This window comes from Ictidomys tridecemlineatus, chromosome 1, assembly GCF_052094955.1.
Source record: "Ictidomys tridecemlineatus isolate mIctTri1 chromosome 1, mIctTri1.hap1, whole genome shotgun sequence".
Lineage (NCBI taxonomy): Eukaryota > Metazoa > Chordata > Mammalia > Rodentia > Sciuridae > Ictidomys > Ictidomys tridecemlineatus.
In genome coordinates this window covers 30291465-30308975 of record NC_135477.1, presented here as the reverse complement: position 1 = coordinate 30308975, position 17511 = coordinate 30291465, and the positions used below count along the sequence as shown (strand labels likewise).

The 17511-nt window shown below is 35.9% G+C and overlaps 2 protein-coding genes across 8 annotated transcripts in view; both read left to right on the top strand.

Annotated features, from left to right (window-relative positions):
• The first annotated feature begins 5998 nt into the window (after window positions 1–5998).
• Window positions 5999–17511, top strand: part of Dntt (DNA nucleotidylexotransferase) — a 193361-nt gene continuing 181848 nt past the window's right edge. For 2 of the 6 annotated variants that reach the window (XM_078034290.1, XM_078034077.1), the window contains exon 1: window positions 8331–8454. The gene's annotated coding sequence lies outside the window, so the exon portion shown is untranslated. Of the gene's footprint in view, window positions 6048–6515; window positions 6557–8322; window positions 8455–17511 lie in introns of those variants that run through there. The other 4 variants (XM_078034178.1, XM_078034156.1, XM_078034224.1 and 1 more) reach the window with 4 other exon arrangements.
• The window catches only part of Znf518a (zinc finger protein 518A), a 35225-nt gene continuing 23712 nt past the window's right edge, over window positions 5999–17511 (top strand). Inside the window, exons 1-2 of one of the 2 annotated variants that reach the window (XM_005335286.5) lie at window positions 5999–6047; window positions 8323–8409. The gene's annotated coding sequence lies outside the window, so the exon portion shown is untranslated. Of the gene's footprint in view, window positions 6048–8322; window positions 8455–17511 lie in introns of those variants that run through there. The other variant, XM_021733221.3, reaches the window with a different exon arrangement.

Sequence of the window (17511 nt, the reverse complement as noted above, 5' to 3'; positions counted from 1 at the left end):
TTTTCCTTTCAATCTCTTTTTTTCCTTAATAGTTTTGTTAGGCTGAGAAATCATATAATTTGTCCTGTTTAGTTTCTCAAAATTTATACTGATTTTGCCCAAAGTGTTGATTAATATGTTCTTCTGATCTCTGTATTTCCCGTAAATTGATAAGACTATCTCATGGACACTCTTCTGTTCTTCTGTAATACCTAGTTTTCTATCTTTCTTATTATGCTATTGGCAGATGCCAAATATATTTATTTGCCAACCAAAAATTATTCATCCTTTCTCCTTGCTAGTTAGAACTATAATTTTAGATCAGGTGGTAATTGGCCCCATCTCAGAATATAAGTCATGATTGGTTTGAGTCAATCACAATGGCAAACAATTGCCATCAATTATTTCAGAGGTATGTATGTTATTCAGTCATGACCAGTGAAATATATAGAGAAACTTATTGGGAGAAAAAAAAGTTTCTCCTTGATTAAAAATGATAAGAAGAAAGACCTTTTCTGCTTTTGCTCACATCTATTTTGACTGCTGCCAAGGGAGGATAAAATAGCTGGTGCCACGGTGGCTACTCTTTCTCTTGTTCTTTATAAATTATCTTCTCTTTTTCTCTGGAAGCCTTTAGAATTTCCTTTTTGCCATTGATATCCTTAAATCTCACTATAACATGTTGAGTTTTTTTTAAAGAGAGAGAGAGAGAGAGAGAGAGAGAATTTTAATATTTATTTTTCAGTTTTCGGCGGACACAACATCTTTGTTTGTATGTGGTGCTGAGGATCAAACACGGGCTGCACGCATGCCAGGCGAGTGCGCTACCGCTTGAGCCACATCCCCAGCCCATGTTGAGTTTTTTTAAAAAATTATATTTCCTATTTGACATCCTATAATTTATTTAGGGAAAACTTTTTTTTTCAAATATTTTCTTTTCTCTCATATAAGGCTTCCTATTTTCAAATATTGACACATTTACTTTTGTCTTCCATATCTTTTGTCTTTCCATTTCTTTCCTTTACTATCTTATCATGCTTTTCTGCATCCTTCTGTGAAAAATCCCTTACTCTGTTCTTACATTCACTGAGTTGTTCGGTGGTTTTTTTTCCATTTTCTCATTTAACCATCAGTTGTTTCATTTATTTCAACTGCTTTATTTATATATTTTGTATTTCCCCATTCTTGCAATAATTTCTTGTTCTTGTTATATATAATCCCTCATCTCTTTAAGTATTCTTAGCATGTTTACATCTTTGCTGTAGGTAATTCTTCTTCAGAAAGTTTATATTGTTTGGTTTAATATCTTTCCTTCTAATTTTCTTCTTGTGTCTTGGGATCTTGTACTTGTTTTCTGGTTGTGTGTTTGGGTCGGGTTGAAAACCAGGTCCTAGATAGTGTGTGTTTTTTTTGTGTGTGTTTGAGAAGAGAGGAAAGAATGGTCCAAGCAAAGAGCAAGGCAGGCCAAACATTTCTGAGATGATTTGCTCTTAGTTGATGAGATTTTCAGCAATTTTCCTTCATCGTTCTACTGATCATATGATTATTATCTACACTGGAATGCTTGACTATAAAGAGAGAGAGGTGGGGAAAATAGGTATACATCAAAAATTTTCTGGTCAGAGTTATATTGTCCCTTTACTCAACATTGATGTAATTTTTTGGTATGAGAGCAGGGGAAGACTTTTGTATTTTCTGGCATATAGTAAACTCTTGGCTACCCTGTGAATTATAGCATCATATATTCTCCCCCACCTAAGATGTTCTGAAATCTTTTCTTATATCAATCCTAGTTGTTTTTGTGTACTTTAATGTCATCCACATGCTCTCCTCTGTGGCACATAATAGGTGTTCAAGAAAATTCCAGCTGAATAATATTAAAATAGACACTGGAAAAAAATTGGGAAGGATACTGCTTGAAGCTCAACAAACATTTGATAGATTGCCAAGAATAATCACCTTATAACCTCTTTGATCAAGAAGTATGACCATGTTATAGTAGATTACCTAGGCTCTTTGTCCCCCTTTTTTTTCCCATTTCTATATGCACTTGAGGGAAAGGAGTTTGAGCTTGAGGTAAGAGATGAGCAAAAGGAAGAGATTCATTTTTAAGGGACTCTTGATCTCGAAATATATAATTTAATTATAATTGTAGTTCTTAGGATAGCTTCTTGATAGCTAGTATCAAGCTATCTATGGCTAAAAATCATACTTATATATTTGTAAATGCATATATAAGCTTGTTTATTATGGCATGGTATGATGTGATTTAGAGATGTGATTTGTAGAGTGAAATGCATTTTCCATTTATATATTATTTTCAGGAGAAAATTTCACTGTTTTATATTCATATGCTTTAAGTCTGTGAATCAGATATTTTAAAATTCCCATCAAAATTGCAAGGGCATTCATGAAAATCCCATTGAAAAAATAAGAGGCCTAGAATAGGCAAAGCAATACTTAGCAAGAAAAATGAAGCAGGAGGCATCACAATTCCACACCTTAAATTATACTACAGTACTATAGTAACAAAAACTGCATGGTATTTGCAACAAAACAGACACATATACCAATGGTACAGAATAGAAGACACAGAGGCAAACCCACATAAATACATTTATCTCAGACAAAGACACCAAAAATATGCATTGGAGAAAAGATAGCCTTTTCAACAAATGGTGCTGGGAAAACTGGAAATTCATATGTATTATAATGAAATTAAATCCCCATCTCTCACCCTGCATAAAACTCAACTCAAAATGGATCAAAGTCCTAAGAATTAGACCAGAAACCCTGAACCTGCTAGAAGAAACTGTAGGCCCAATACTTCAACATATTGGCTCAGGACCTGGCTTCCTTAACAAGACTCCTAAAGTGCAATAAGTAAAATCAAGAATCAATAGATGGGATGTAATCAAATCTAAAAGCTTTTTCACAGCAAAGGAAACAAGAGCATGAAGAGGCAGCCTACAGATGGAAGAAAAATCAATGCCGCCTGCACCTCAAATAGGGCATTTATATCCAGGATACACAAAGAACTCAGAAAACTCAACACCAAAAAATAAACAACCAAGTCAATAGATGGACAAAAAAATTAAACAGACACTTTCTCAAGAAGGATATGAAGAGTCAACAAATATATGAAAAAATGTTCAAAATCCTCTAGCAATTAGAGAAATGCAAATTAAAACTACACTGAGATTCCATTTCAGTCTAGTCAGAATGGCAATTATCAAGAATACAAGTAACAATAAATGTTGGTGAGGATGTGGGGAAAAGGTACACTCATACAAGGCTCTTGGAATTGCAAATTGGTGCAACCACTCTGGAAAGCAGTATGGAGATTTCTCAGAAAACTTGGAATGGAACTACCAATTGACCCAGTTATCCCACTGCCCAGTTTATACCCAGAGGACTTAAAATCAGCATACTACAGTGATGCAGCCACATCAACATTTATAGCAACACAATTCACAACAGCTAAGCTATGGAGCCAACCTAAGTACCCTTCAAAAGATGAACGGATAAAGAAAATGTGGTATATATAGACAATGGAGTATTACTTAGACTTAAAGAAGAATGACTTTATGACATTTGCCGGCAAATGGATGGATATGGAAAGTATCATGCTAAGTGAAATAAGCCAATTCCCCAAAAAGGTCGAATGTTTTCTCTGATATGTGGAAGCTAACCCACAATAAGGATAGGGGGGAGAAATAATAGCTCAGTGGATTAGACAAAGGGGAACGAAAGTAAGGGAAAAGGATGGAAAAAGGAAAGACAGCGGAATGAATCTGACATAATTACCCTGTGTACCACACCATGTATACATCCACAAGAAATTAATTAAAAAATAACTATGGGTAAATATAGAAAGATCAATAGAGGGAAGGGAGAGGGGTAGGAAAAAAGAAGAGGAAGGAGATGTACTGGGCTCTGAGTTAGAACAAGATATATTCCATGTTTATATAATTATATCAAAATAGATTCTGCTGTCTCATATAACTAAAAAGAATCAACTAAAAAAAAGCTGAAGTTTTTAATTAAGATGGACACTTTGTGCTATCACCACCAACATTATTGTATCACATTACTGTATGTGCAAAGGATTATGCTGCAATCTTCCAACCAATGGTTAAGTGTGTTTTGTATAACTGAGAATTTTAGAGATCAAATGCCCTGAAGCTAATAAATAGCAGTCAGGTCTTCAGAACCAACTATTTAAAGCATTAATCTAGATACCCTATCCCCATTAACTATTCTTCTCAAGTATAAAATATTCCAAAATCTTTTCTTAAGCTTTTAACTTTCTTTTGTAGTTCCTTTTTTTTTTTCAAAAAAATTTTAGTTGTAGTTGGACACAATACCTTTATTTTATTTATTTTTATGTGGTGCTGAGGATCCACAACCCCAGCCCCTGTAGTTCTTCCTTTTTTCTCTTTCAGTCCTATTCTTTCATTCCTGTTTCACTCCTTTTCTTTGCTAAATTCAAGGTTTAATACCTAAGAGGAAAGCAAAAGAATTACTAAGTTTGTGTGTTAAGGATGAAAGAAGAGGAAAGGGGATAGATAAGGTAGATCTAACAGTTAATTTACTTAATACATATACTTTATTTATTGTATAATATACATGGAGGTTTGCAAAGTTTTATAGATGAATATATACATATAAGTAAAAGGTACAGTGAATAAAGGAGAAGGTGTACTTTCTTAATGTGAAAAACAAAAACCTCATCAAAACAAACTTTGCCCAACAATCATCTTTCATTAGCCTCCCCCAAATCGGTTCCCTTTCCTCTACGATGTGCATGCCTGCTTCTGGCTTGATTAGAAATGAAGACCGGGAGAGAGAGGGATGTTGTATAAGTCAAAAGAAAATCCATTTTGTAAACATGTGTATCATTCCACCGTGTCCCTTTTGACATTTACGTAAGAATTTCTCTTTATGATTACTCTCCTTTTCTTGGCGGAATTTTTAGATCAACAGGCACAGTGACAAATAGAGCTTCCTAAGACAAAATGAGGATCCTTCGCATGCTATTTTTATTAATAATAGAGAAAACCTTGTGTATGGCTATGGATCGAAATTTTCCAAAGCATACTCTAAGACAATGAAAAGTATTCATCATACCTATCATTTAAAGTTTTTTTTTTTAATATTACAAATGATACACATGCTGAAAAAACAAACACGGAACATAAAATAGAAGCCAAAAATGTCATCTTAACACCCCGTAATATCTTGTCATATCTCTCTGCACCCCACCCCTTTTTTCTTTTTCTGTTGTTAGTTTGTAACAGTTGCTCCCAGACTCACTTGTTTTTTTTAAGAAAGATAATTTGTGTAAAGAATGAGACTGATTTAATAGGGTGCATTTCTGAAATGCTCTAAAGGAGAGAAGAGGGGCCACATTTGTGCTCTTGGTCTAGTCCTGTTGGGGAATGCGCGGGGAAGATTCCTTTGATTGGGACGAGAGCCTCTCTCACTGTAAAGACAACTTTTAGACCAATTGTTAAATATGTATAAGTTGGGAGTTCAACACGTCTCCCAGCGTCGTGGACGGCAGCTTCTTTCGTTGACTGGGGCTTCAATGGCTGCTAAAATCTGCTTGTCAGTGGCCAGTGGTGGGAAGACGCCATTTGCTAAACCGGAACTGATTAAAATCTCAGAGTTGAGACCATTCCCAGTCGGCAAGAGCTTGCCAAGTGCACACAGTTCCTGTTCTGCTGTCTACTTTGAAGAGCACAGAATGAACGTCTGTCTGTCATTTCATTGGCAGTAGGATCTCTGCAGCTGCTGGTGAGCAAAATGGGGAGCCACAAGTCAGTAGACAGGGTAGAGCGCTAACTACAGAACTCAGCCGAGAGTCCGGCTCTATGGCCTACTCTCGCCAAGATGAGGCGCGGACCCAGCCGGCCTCCGTTGTCTTCCGCCCGCCTCAGGTGCAGCGCGGATCCCTCCGCCGCAACGTGCATTCCCGATAGCGCTGCGCTCGGCTTTCCGGAAATACCCGGATGGAGGGGTAATGGCCGCCATCAGGGACTCGCAGGCAATGGGGACCACGACAGGTATTCCCTGTGAGCGGGACCGCCCAAACCGGCTAGGATGCCGGGACTTCTAGAGCACCAGCTAGGAGCCAAAGAGCGAATTTGTGGGGGCTCTCGGGTCCCCAATACGGGCTAGGGGATCCGCCTCTTGTGATAGGAAGCGCCTGTTAAAATAGTCCCGGCCATGCAGCGCTTCCGCCTAACTTGCTGCAAAGTTTTTCTGGAGAAGTCAGTCTTTTTATTCAGCGCTTTTGCAGACTGCTAGGGCAGGTCTGTTCGCTTCTTAGCTGGGGGTTGTTTTAAGTCTGAGCTTTTGGGACTCTCCACTCTCCCACATCCTAGGGACTGGGCGGGAGCGCGGCACGGTGTGCCTCCGCGCGCCCAAGGGGGCAGCGGAACCCCGGAGGAAGGGGCGGATCGGGCGCGGTGTTTGGGGCGAAGCGGGGCGCGCGGCGCTCGAAGCACCACTCGGCGGCTACCGGGGCTCGTCGAGACTGCATGGGCACCCCTCAGGCCCCACCCCTCGAGCTGTAGGTTCGCTAGCCCGACTCGACGGCATCCCTATTATGGTCTCAGTCTATGGTCATTGGGGGCTGTTTCTTGCAGAGGTGCCAAGCTCCCAGGCGCTCGCACCCTTCTCGCCCTCTTAAGAGCTGGGCAAAGGTGCTCTTACCTGTAGACCCCAACCACACTCAATGGCAGATGAGTTTGGGTGTAACTGGCTTTTTTGCACTTGAAGTGTCCATTTTGAAACTGTTCTTAACATGGTGTCCTCTTTGTCGAGTAGGTAGTCTCTGACTAGGTGTCTTTGGTAATTGAAAGTATATGGGGGTGAATGTACGTAAGATAAAATGTTTTAGTTCTTAAGTAGACCAGTGAGACAGTTGTATCTTTAAAGTTCCGAAAACAAAAGTTGAGGCTCGGTTTCCCTTTTTTATGTTTAAAATTTGGTCTTTTAGTGTTTGTGAACCATTTTAGTGAAAACATGGTTGAGTTTCTTACCAGAAGTCTTAAAAAAAAGAAAAAAAAACTCTAGGAAAATGGAATTAGTGTTTAAAGGATTCATAAGAATGTTGAACTTTGTATGATTGTCTTACTCATGAACAGTGAAGACAACAAACACATCAGGTTAGGAAATTAATTTGAGAGTCTGTGCATATTAGTCATAATCTACAGATATTGTTTGAATTGCCTTTTCTGCAGCAAGAGGTTTAATTTGAGCATAAAGTTAATATCTTCAGGTTGAATAGATAACTACCATTTTAATTGACTCATGGAAATTCCTTGTCATTGTTAGAGTTTAACTCCAGATCTATACAAATCGGTTCATTTTCTTTCAGCAAATCTTTTTTCCCCTGAAATTTACAGACATTATGTTGCATTAATATTTTCAGGGCATCGTCATTTTGTGGGGGAAGGTAAACAGTAGACCACGTTGGTTTTTGCTAAAATTGTAATTACCAATTCAAAACATTTTATATATGGTTGTACGAAAAGATAAAAGGTCAGTGACCACAGTGAATATCTACTGTATGAACGTAGAAGTGCTTCAGATTTTTACTATGTCACATTTCATATCCTGTCTTTTCTGGTAATAGTATCCTATGATGCCCAAAGTTTTTCTATTTTGAAATATGAAGAGAAAAATTTTAGCCTGTATCTGTAATTTGACTTCAAAATACAACTTACAATGCCCTTTTAACGTACTTTTTATTGTTATTTTTTGGTTTGTATTTGTTTGGAATTTTTCTCATTGGAGTATTGTGTGCTTTAAGGCACTAATACAACTTTTTTTTTTTTTTTAATTATATGAGACTTGAATTTTGCCTAGATTCCTTCAGGTACTCTACTAAAAGATTATTGACAAAACACTATGATCAGAAGAAAAGGACTATTACAAAATGTTGAAATTTTACTTATTATCTGATCCAGGTGTGTAGGCAGTGAATGGGATATTGACTTCACATGATGAGCAATTTTCATAGGACATTATACCAGAGTGAGAATTGTTAAGAGGTAATATGGTAGTAGGATAACAGGGTTGGGCCAGACTAATGTTCCCTCTCTTATTAAATAAAGATATTAACTAGATTGATTCCAAGCTTTGAGTTGTAACTTTTGTAAATATATAATGTTGTCACTGGATATCAATGACAATGTAATATGCATAGGTTCAGAGAGGTGGTTTTTCAAAATTATGCTATATTGAATGTGAAATGTTACCTAATTGAGTACAGAAATGTTTCACTAACAGTTTTTGTAATCAAAATTTTAAAATCTTGCATTTTGTTTGCAGATAATCATCTCTTCCTTTGATCACGGTTGCTGATTGTGACATTGTCCAAGCATTAAATTGTGTGCCTTTTATTCCTTCAAGAAAGAGGTATTGTAAAGACTGAAATACCTGGAGTATTTGATTTGTTACATAGTAAGTTCATATGTTTTAATACTGGATTAAACTAAAATAGTTATTTAAATATCAGTTTTCATAAATTATAAGTTAGATTTTTTATTTTTGGTCTTAATAAATTATTTATACATGGGTTTTCCTTTTAATAGAAACCAAAAGGTAATTTTTGGTCTTATAGTTTTTTATTTATTATTTTTCTTAAATATCTAAAGATGAATTTTAGATTTGTCATTTTTATGAATGTAGAGGTAGTAATAGGGGCATCTGAATAATGAACACTGGAGATAAAAATGATAGAAACTTATTTTATAGCTGTATAAATGGCCAGAAAAGTGACTGGTTTTGGTCTGGTCAGTGCTAAGTAGTATACCTAAGAAAAATTATGAAATATGTATTTGTATTAATAGCATCTACATTATGAGTCAGAAAAGGGTGTGGGAATCACTATAGATTTATTACTAATTTCCTGGAGACAGTCATCTGAATATCTTGGTGTGGACAAAAGAAAAGGCAAAAATCTGGTAATAAATCCATGTTATTAGAGGGAAAGCTATGGAAATGTAGTGAGAAATATTTTACCCTTGAAATGATTATCTACTCCTCACACACAGATGTCCTTGTTTGTATTTGATAGGTCTTAAGATATTTGAAATCCCAGAATTCTTGGGTATCTCAGTATTTTAAAATTTCTCTCATCAAAGGTATTAAATATACTCATTAATATAGCACTAAATGAGGAAAAAGATTATGTATGTAACAGCTGAAGAGCTGAAGTAAACCATATCACCCTGCATTATTATTTTATCAATCATAACTGTGTTCCTCCTTGATCTTCACAGATGGTTTTCTTTTTCAGGGCCACTTTTCACAAAGGCATGAATTTTTAATTTTGTCAAAAAATTTATGACAACTATTTTGAGTAGAGAGCAACAAAGCTTGAGTTGAGGTACCAATTTATCAATGTTTTTTACTTGAATAACATCTTCTATAATATTTGTTTGAGCCTCTTGCTAGGAGATTTACATGGGTACTGTGTTGTTCCTGAGTAGAGAAACTAATGCTGAATAGTAAGAGTTTTTTTAATCCATATTTGGTCTACATTATTCAAAAAAAGAAATATAAGTGCTTAGAACAAGAGCTTCGGATGTAGTGAAGTAAATAAGAGACTGCTGTATGATGACTTAGCAAATGATTTGGATTGTTTCATCTTGCAAAATTTATGAGCAAAGTTTGACTAGAAATTTGTTGTGATTGGTCTGGCTGTGGGCTGGGGATATAGCTCAGTTGATAGAGTGCTTCCCCCCCCCCCCCCAAATAAATAAACCTATTTCCTGGTCTGGCTGTGTGAGAAAGTGTCAGAATATTAAAATGAAAGTGCTTAGAAGAAATACTTGGCCTTGGTAATGCAAGCCTGTAATTCTAGCTACTTAGGAAGCTGAAGCAGGAGGATCACAAGATGGAGGCTAGCCTCAAAAGAAAAAATAAAAAGGGCTAGGTATGTAATTCAGTGGTAAAGGGCCTCGGGGCTCAATCCCCAATAACACCCCATAAAATAAATAGAAGCTTAAAAGAATTAAATAGGCTTCCCAGGGGGAATCTTATTTCAAGAGGTAGTAATAGCTAAAACCAAGTATTGGCTTTATAAAAAGTTAAGTAACTCCAAAATACAGTAAAGCATCACTAGTTCCTGTTGAAAATTGGGTTGTAGGTTTTGACTGGTAGAAGACATACAGATTTTTGTCTGTTTAGTATTGCACCATTTGGGAAACAACCCTCACTATTCTGAGTGGTTGGTGAGCTGTCAGTCAGTATTATAACTCATCCCAGTTACAGCATTGATTATGTCTTACTCAAGCAGAGCCCATTAGAATTCTTTGAAATTGATGTATGAAAGTGGAAAGAAGCTCCCATTTCTTTGAAGTTATTAATTTGGGAGGGAGCTAGTGACATTCTTTCTCATATGTACGTGAATCCCGTTTGTAGAGGGGGAATGTGAAGCCAATAGAGATGAGAAAAGGATAGTGATAGAGTGCCAATTTCAGTCTCAGGGAACATAGACCCTTGGGCTAAAATTCCAGGTGTAATTGATTTGAATGGGATTGCAGCAGAAAGTGTTCTTATGATTATGTGACCCTTATAAATTTAAGGTGTGTGCATTGCATGGTCATTCACATACTCTACATATTTGCTTCTTTCCTCTACCTTATAAAAGATGGTTTTCACTTACTTCTTATTCATCATTCATGCATGCATTTAGTTCTTCCTTCATTCAACTTACAAACAGTTATTGAGTGTCTATTACATGTAAGTATGTGCAGCTACCTGAGTGGTTAAGATTCTGAATGAGGCTGAGTGGATGGTGGACTTTATCTAATATAGCACATTTAAGAAATATATTTAGTTTACACAGACCAACAAACATGCGTTGAGAATAATCAGTGCTGTGCTTAACATTTCAGTAAGAATCAGAGGAGTATGAAGAACTCAAAGTGCTTTCAGATAAGGAATACAAATTCATGTGTAGGGAACAACACACACACAAAAAAAACAGATAAATGAATGCACAGTTGTTTTTTTAAATCTGAGTTCATTTAGGAAGGAAATTAGGGTTGGCCCATGTAGGCAGGTTTTTTTTTTTAAAGGAATCATAACTACACATGGGTTTTGACTTGTAAGTGGAGTTTTGATAGGCACAGAGAATAATTAAAGAAACAGTGGAGTTGGAAATGATTATTGGCTGACTCAAGATGGGGTGGAGATTGCTTTGTAACATTATTTTTGGGGAGTAAGAAGATAGTAGCAAATAAGACTTGACTTTTTAGGTAAATATGTGTGGCATTTAGAAAGCCAACCAGGAATTTCATTTCTTTTTACTTAGATAGAGGTTTCTTTGAGTAAAATGCTTATATTCCTTTTAAGATAATGCCATTTAGGGATGGTAAAACATAAAGTAAATGTAACAAAATGGTGTAAAGTCATTCATTGTGGAAAAAACTTGGTTGTTTATCTATTTTGAATTTTTAAAAAACAGTAATTAACTTGGAATGCTAATGTATGTTTTATACATATTTTTTCTTCCCTCACCCTTTTCGTGAGATCTTTCAGTATAAACAGATAAAACCATACCCTCTTTAGAAATACAGCCAGTTTAAAACTAATGTAGCAATATATTTATAAAAATATTTTAAAAGAGACAAAGAACAAAACTGAAGCAATATTTGATTGCTTATAAAATTCATTTTGAGCTGGATACTAGAAATAGTATAGAGGTTAATATGTCACTTTGTCATTAAATGCTATTGTGTTTTAGACCCTTGCCTACTTTTTCCCCTCACAGCCATTTATCTGACCCTCAATTTGGAAAGTATCATTTGAAATATTCCATTATACCAGAGTTGGCAAACTTACTATAAATGGCCAGATAGTAAATGTTTTAGGCCATATGGTTTCTGTCACAGTTATCAGCTGACATTATAATATGAATGCAGTCACAGACAATATGTAAATGAATGTGTATGGCTGTGTTCCAATGAAAATTTCCAACATAGGCCACAGTCCAGATTTAGTCCACAGGTTGTAGTGTGCCAACCTCTGTGGTAGACTTAATCAGGTATTTCACAAGCTCTCAGTCCTGTATGCCTACCTGCTAACATCTTTATTCTCCTCTCTAGTTACTACAAATGATTCTGTGCTCCTTTCCAAGTTCAATTGCAACTTATTCACTAGTTTCTATCCTTTCTGACTTGTTGAAAGGCATTGTTACTGCATTCATTCCTTTCTTTTACAGTTTTTTCATTTTACTAGAATTGATTCTTTCCTTATTCTGGGAACACTTTCTTCATTTGGCTTTCAGAATATTACATTCTGATTACCTTTAGTTTCACTGTTTATTTATTTTCCATTTCATTTGATGGTTCTTATCTTTTTCCTCTCAGTGTTGTAATGTTTTAAGGCTCAGACTTTGGTCTTCTGTATTTATTTCTTGCTTATTTCATCCTGTTCCAAACATATAAATTCATGTATCTCTTCTTGACTCTTAAAATTTTATCTTCCACCTAAACCTCTTTATTCTATATCCAGTTACACATTCCACATTTCCAGTTGGATGTCAGATAGATATCTCAAAGTTTACACAACTAACACTGACCTTTTGATATAATTCCCTGCTACTTTCATAGTCCCTTTTTTTTTCCTTAGTAAAGAGTAACTCAGTTCTTCCAGTGACTGGGGTCATAATTTTTAGTTATTCTTGATATGTTTTTTTTTTCTCTCTCAGAAAGTATGTCAGCTGATCTTATGGGTCATGTTTTTCAAAATATATTCAGAATCTTACCATGCCTTATTGCTTTCATCAAGACCCATCATCTCATCAACTGGATAGTTGTAGTATATTAACCTTCAAACTGGTCCCTTGCTTCTGCTTTTAGATTCCTCTTAAATGCTGAAATGTGATCTCTTTAAAAAATAATTTGGCTCATGTTACTTCTCTGCTTCACTAGCTTCCCATCTCATACATAGTAAAACCAAAGTCCTTACAGCATCATCCATCAAGCCCCAAGCCCTATTTTTTGAGGAAGCAGTACTAGTGATTGAATCGAGGGCCTCATGCATACTAGGCCACTAAACCACATCCCTAGCCCTTTGTTAAAATGCTTATTTTGAGGCAGGTTCTTGCTGAGTTGCACAGACTGACCTTGTGATCCTCCTGCCTTAGCCTTCTGAGTAGCTGTGTACCAACACAACTGTTCCCATGTTACTTCTTTGACCTAACTCTTACTGCTTTACCTTTCATTCTTTTGTTCAGTTGTGCTGATATTTTTGGTATTTCCCAAATAGACTAGACATGCTGTACACTCAGGGTCTTGGTATTTACTGTTTCTCTACTTGGAGTACTGGCTCCCTCATTTTCTTAAGATTTCAGCTCCAGGGGGCTGCAGTTGTGGCTCAGTGATAGAGTGCTTATCTAGCATGTGTGAGGCTCTGGGTTTGATCCTTAGTACCACATAAAAATAAATACATAAATAAATAAAGAAAGGTATTGTCTCTGTCTATAACTAAAAAATTTTGGCTCCAATAATACTTTGTTTTGTTTTTGTTTTGGTTGCTGAGGATGAACCCAAAGCCTCCACATCACTCTCCAGCTCCTAATAAGACCTTTTTAAGTGAGGCCTCCCTGACTTCATATTTAAAATTGAACTCTCTGGTTCTGTCTTTTCTTCCCTGCTTCATTGTTTTCTGCAGGGGAAACAGTGTCACCTTTAAATGTATTATATATAACTTATTTACTTTGTCACCTAAATAACTAGTAGAGTGTTAACTCCATGAGGGGAGGGATTTTTGTTTGCTTCCTTGACTTTTGTATTCCCAGTACTTAGAACAAAGACTGGTACCTAATGGTGCCACCTAAAAGTCCAGCACTATCCCAGATGCTGGTGTTACAGCAAAGAACATGTGTGTGTGTGTGTGTGTGTGTGTGTGTGTGTGTGTGTGTATAAAACTAATTAGGACAAATTTAAATTTAAAATAAAAAAAGGTTATATAAGTTTATAAATAATCTGGGGAGGTTAAATTTAAAAGATGAAATGGCATAACAATGTAACACATTTTGCCAAGGCACATGCCAGTAATCCCATCTACTTGCAAGACTGAAGCAGAATCACAAGTTCAGAACCAGCCTTGGCAACTTAATGAGACCCTGTCTCAAAATATAAAATTTAAGAAAAAGGACTGGAGCTGGAGCTCCGTGTAGGCGCTTGCTTAGCATTCTCAAGGCCCTCAGTTCAATCCCAAGTACTACCAAAAACTATCCAAACAAACAAATAAAATAGAACCAGATTGTGATAAGGTGGTGAGCACTGACTACCCTTTTGGTAAGTATTTAAGAAAGGGAAAGATTAGTGAGTATTGCTTAAGTCTCATGTCCCTGTAGGAGAGAATTGGAATATTCAACTCTTACTGAATTTAGTTAGAGGAAAGGGAATGACATGCCTGGTGAAAGGAAACAACATGAACAAGGTAAATTAAGGCATGTATGTGTGGGTAAGCATCTTTTATATTAAGCAGTTATGCATCATAGTTCATAGCATGAGAAATGTTTCCCTGAATCAGGAACTGTGTCTGTGTATTTTAATCTTTAATTTTAAACTTATTCATGCCATCCTACCTTAATGGTATGTGGCTCACATGTACACTAAATTACATTTGCATACTTAAGCCTACATTTCTATTTTCTGTGTTTGAGTTACTTTTTAGGTCACATTGATTGGAAGGGAGCTGGCTTTGGTTATGTATGTCAATTCTACAAAACTTTTTTCTTATTTAAAATGTAACAGGCATTAGTTCCTCTGGTGAATTTTTTAAAAACTTGAAATAGCTACAAAACAAAAAAACAGTTTTTTTCCAAGTTATGAAGACAGTAGCTATTCAAGGGCACTTATATAAGTTCTGCTTTGAAAGTCTTAGGGGTGTTTTTTGTTGTTTGTTTTGTTTTGTTTTTTTGCTTTGTTTTCTAGATTCTTGTATTTTTCAGTAAATTTTTCCTGCTGCAAGCTACTTTGATCTCCAGTCATATATAAGTGTTTCATACTTATTTATCTCTACAGGAAAAGAGTAGGTAGCTCAAGAATGCAGTAGTTATAGAAAAAAAAAATCATGACTATTTTCCTTTCTGTGTAATGTGACAAGTTGCATGCTGAGTCACAAATATGGCTGTGCTAAAATCAGAGTTTTTTAGTTCTTTGTTAGTGTTTAACCAACTAAAGTGTAGTTGGTAGCTCATAGAGTCTTCTTTTTTAGGCTCTGTAGAATGACTTTGCTTTTTATTTTGTTGTAAAGAGCAATATAACTCTCCAGGAATGGTACCTTTTGATTCACTCTGTTCAAATCATCCTTATCCTTGGCATTTTGCTTTGGGAATTTCTTTGTACCCAGTGTAAGAGTCGTATGTTAACATTGCTACTTCCCTGTTTCCTCATTTTTAATTTTAATTGTTATTCTAGTCTTCTAATTTTCTCACCTCTATTTTTACTCTTTGGCCAATTTATCTTGCCTTCTGGTGCCATTCTAAGAATATTTCTGAAATAATTGCTTTTGAAACTTCTCTGTCCTCATAAACTAACAATGGCTTCTAGTTACCTTTCATATCAAGTTCACATCTGTCCTCTGTAGTCTTTCTTACTTAACCACCCATTATGCATTCATTCTTTCTTTGATCTAGCACTTGAGAGAAAAATGCTTTCCTTCCAACTTTTCTGTTTTTCAGGTTTAGATTGCTTTTGCTTTCTTTCTTACATGTTTAAGTCCTACTTCTCTTCAAAAGACCTTTACAGAACCTACCCTTTTGTGAAATAAACACAGTTAGCATTGATCTATCAACTTTCTGTCCTAAGTAATAGCAATCAAAGTGCATTAATAGTTCAAGCTGAAAGGAGGAGTTACTTTAAGGAAAAGGGATTCCTAAAATTCAAGGGCAAGAACATACAGGCCGACTTCAGTAGAGGCTTATGGCTACAAGCAATATCAGAATAATTAGTTTCAGTGAGAGTACTTGGGAAAGCCAATGATCTCTCCCTATTGATTTGGTTTGTTTCTTTTATGCTGTACCATGCTGTCATTCTTCTAAAGAATTAACACGCCATCAGTAGTTTGGAGAATGTCTTTCTATATAGAGTTGTCTATTTTTAAAAAATATTTATTTTTTTAGTTGTAGTTGTACACAATACCTTTTATTTTATTTTATTTTATTTTATGTGGTGCTGAGGATTGAACCTAGGGCTTTGCACATGCTAGGCGAGCGCTCTACCGCTGCTGAGCCACAACTCCAGCCCAGATTTGTCAAATATGTTTAACAAACATATAGTCATTGAATATTTCTTCTGACAAAAATGACATAGAAATGAGGATCTTTTAATTTAAAAATGTATTGCATGCCTTAATCTACAACTTCCTTTATTTTAAAAATTAAAAATATTATTCACAATAAATATCTTTACAAGTCAGTTCAGTGCCTACATCTTCTTCCCTCTCCCCACCCCAGTCCCCATCCTCTGTTTCTTTTTCTTCACTGGCCAACAGTGGGCATTAGAAATATACAACATGTCCATTTGGGGCTGTGGCTCAGAGGTAGAGTGTTCGCCTACCATACGTGAGGCATTGGGTTCGATCCCCAGCACCACATACAAATAAAATAAAGATATTGTGTCCACATATAACTAAAAAAATAAATATTATTTAAAAAACAAAGAAATTATATAACACGTCGGTGCTGAGAATGTAGCTTGGTGTTGGAGCACCTGCCTCCCATGTGTGAGGGCCTAGTTTAATCCCCAGCACCTCAAAAAAATAAAAACGTGACATCTGTAACAATCGATGGGCAGAATTTTTCTTATTTTAATTTGTTTTGGATTCTACGGATGTTGCCCATATTTTCACTTAAGAGTCCTCTGTTACTTTGTTCTTTGCCCATTTTGTAATGTGTTTTTATTATTGTCAGATATATTTATATAAAAATGCATAAAATATACACGTCTTAGATAATAAAATAAATAACCTTTATATTAACTGTTTAAGTTAACCAGTGTGTTCTCTTTGGTTCTATCCTCCCTACTCAAATGAAATTTCTATTCTGACACTTTTGGTATTTTTATAAGAATTAACTCTGAGGTTTTTAGTTTTGAAAATTTGGTAATAAGCCTAAATCTTGCATCTAGCTATGCAATGAAAAGTAACAATGGTATTAGATGAAGTCTCCCAGGGGATGCTAAGGTGAACAAGGCACCTGGGCCATAGTCCAGCTTTAGCTTTTGTGGTAGTTAACTGGGAGCCCTTTTGGGGATGTTGGTGTATTAAGTCAAGAGTGAATCCTAGGAACTTGAGGGCTCACCATAATCAGAATCTGATGGGTTTGTAGTGTGGACAGATATTGGATATCTGGAAGAATGAGTAGTCTGGTTTGAAATTGGTTTTTGAGGTCACCATGTGACAAGTTACATGCTGAGTCACAGTGTGAATATAGGAACATAGAAAGGAAAACAGAAAAACCATCAGTAGATATCAACACAAGTCAAATACAGATGA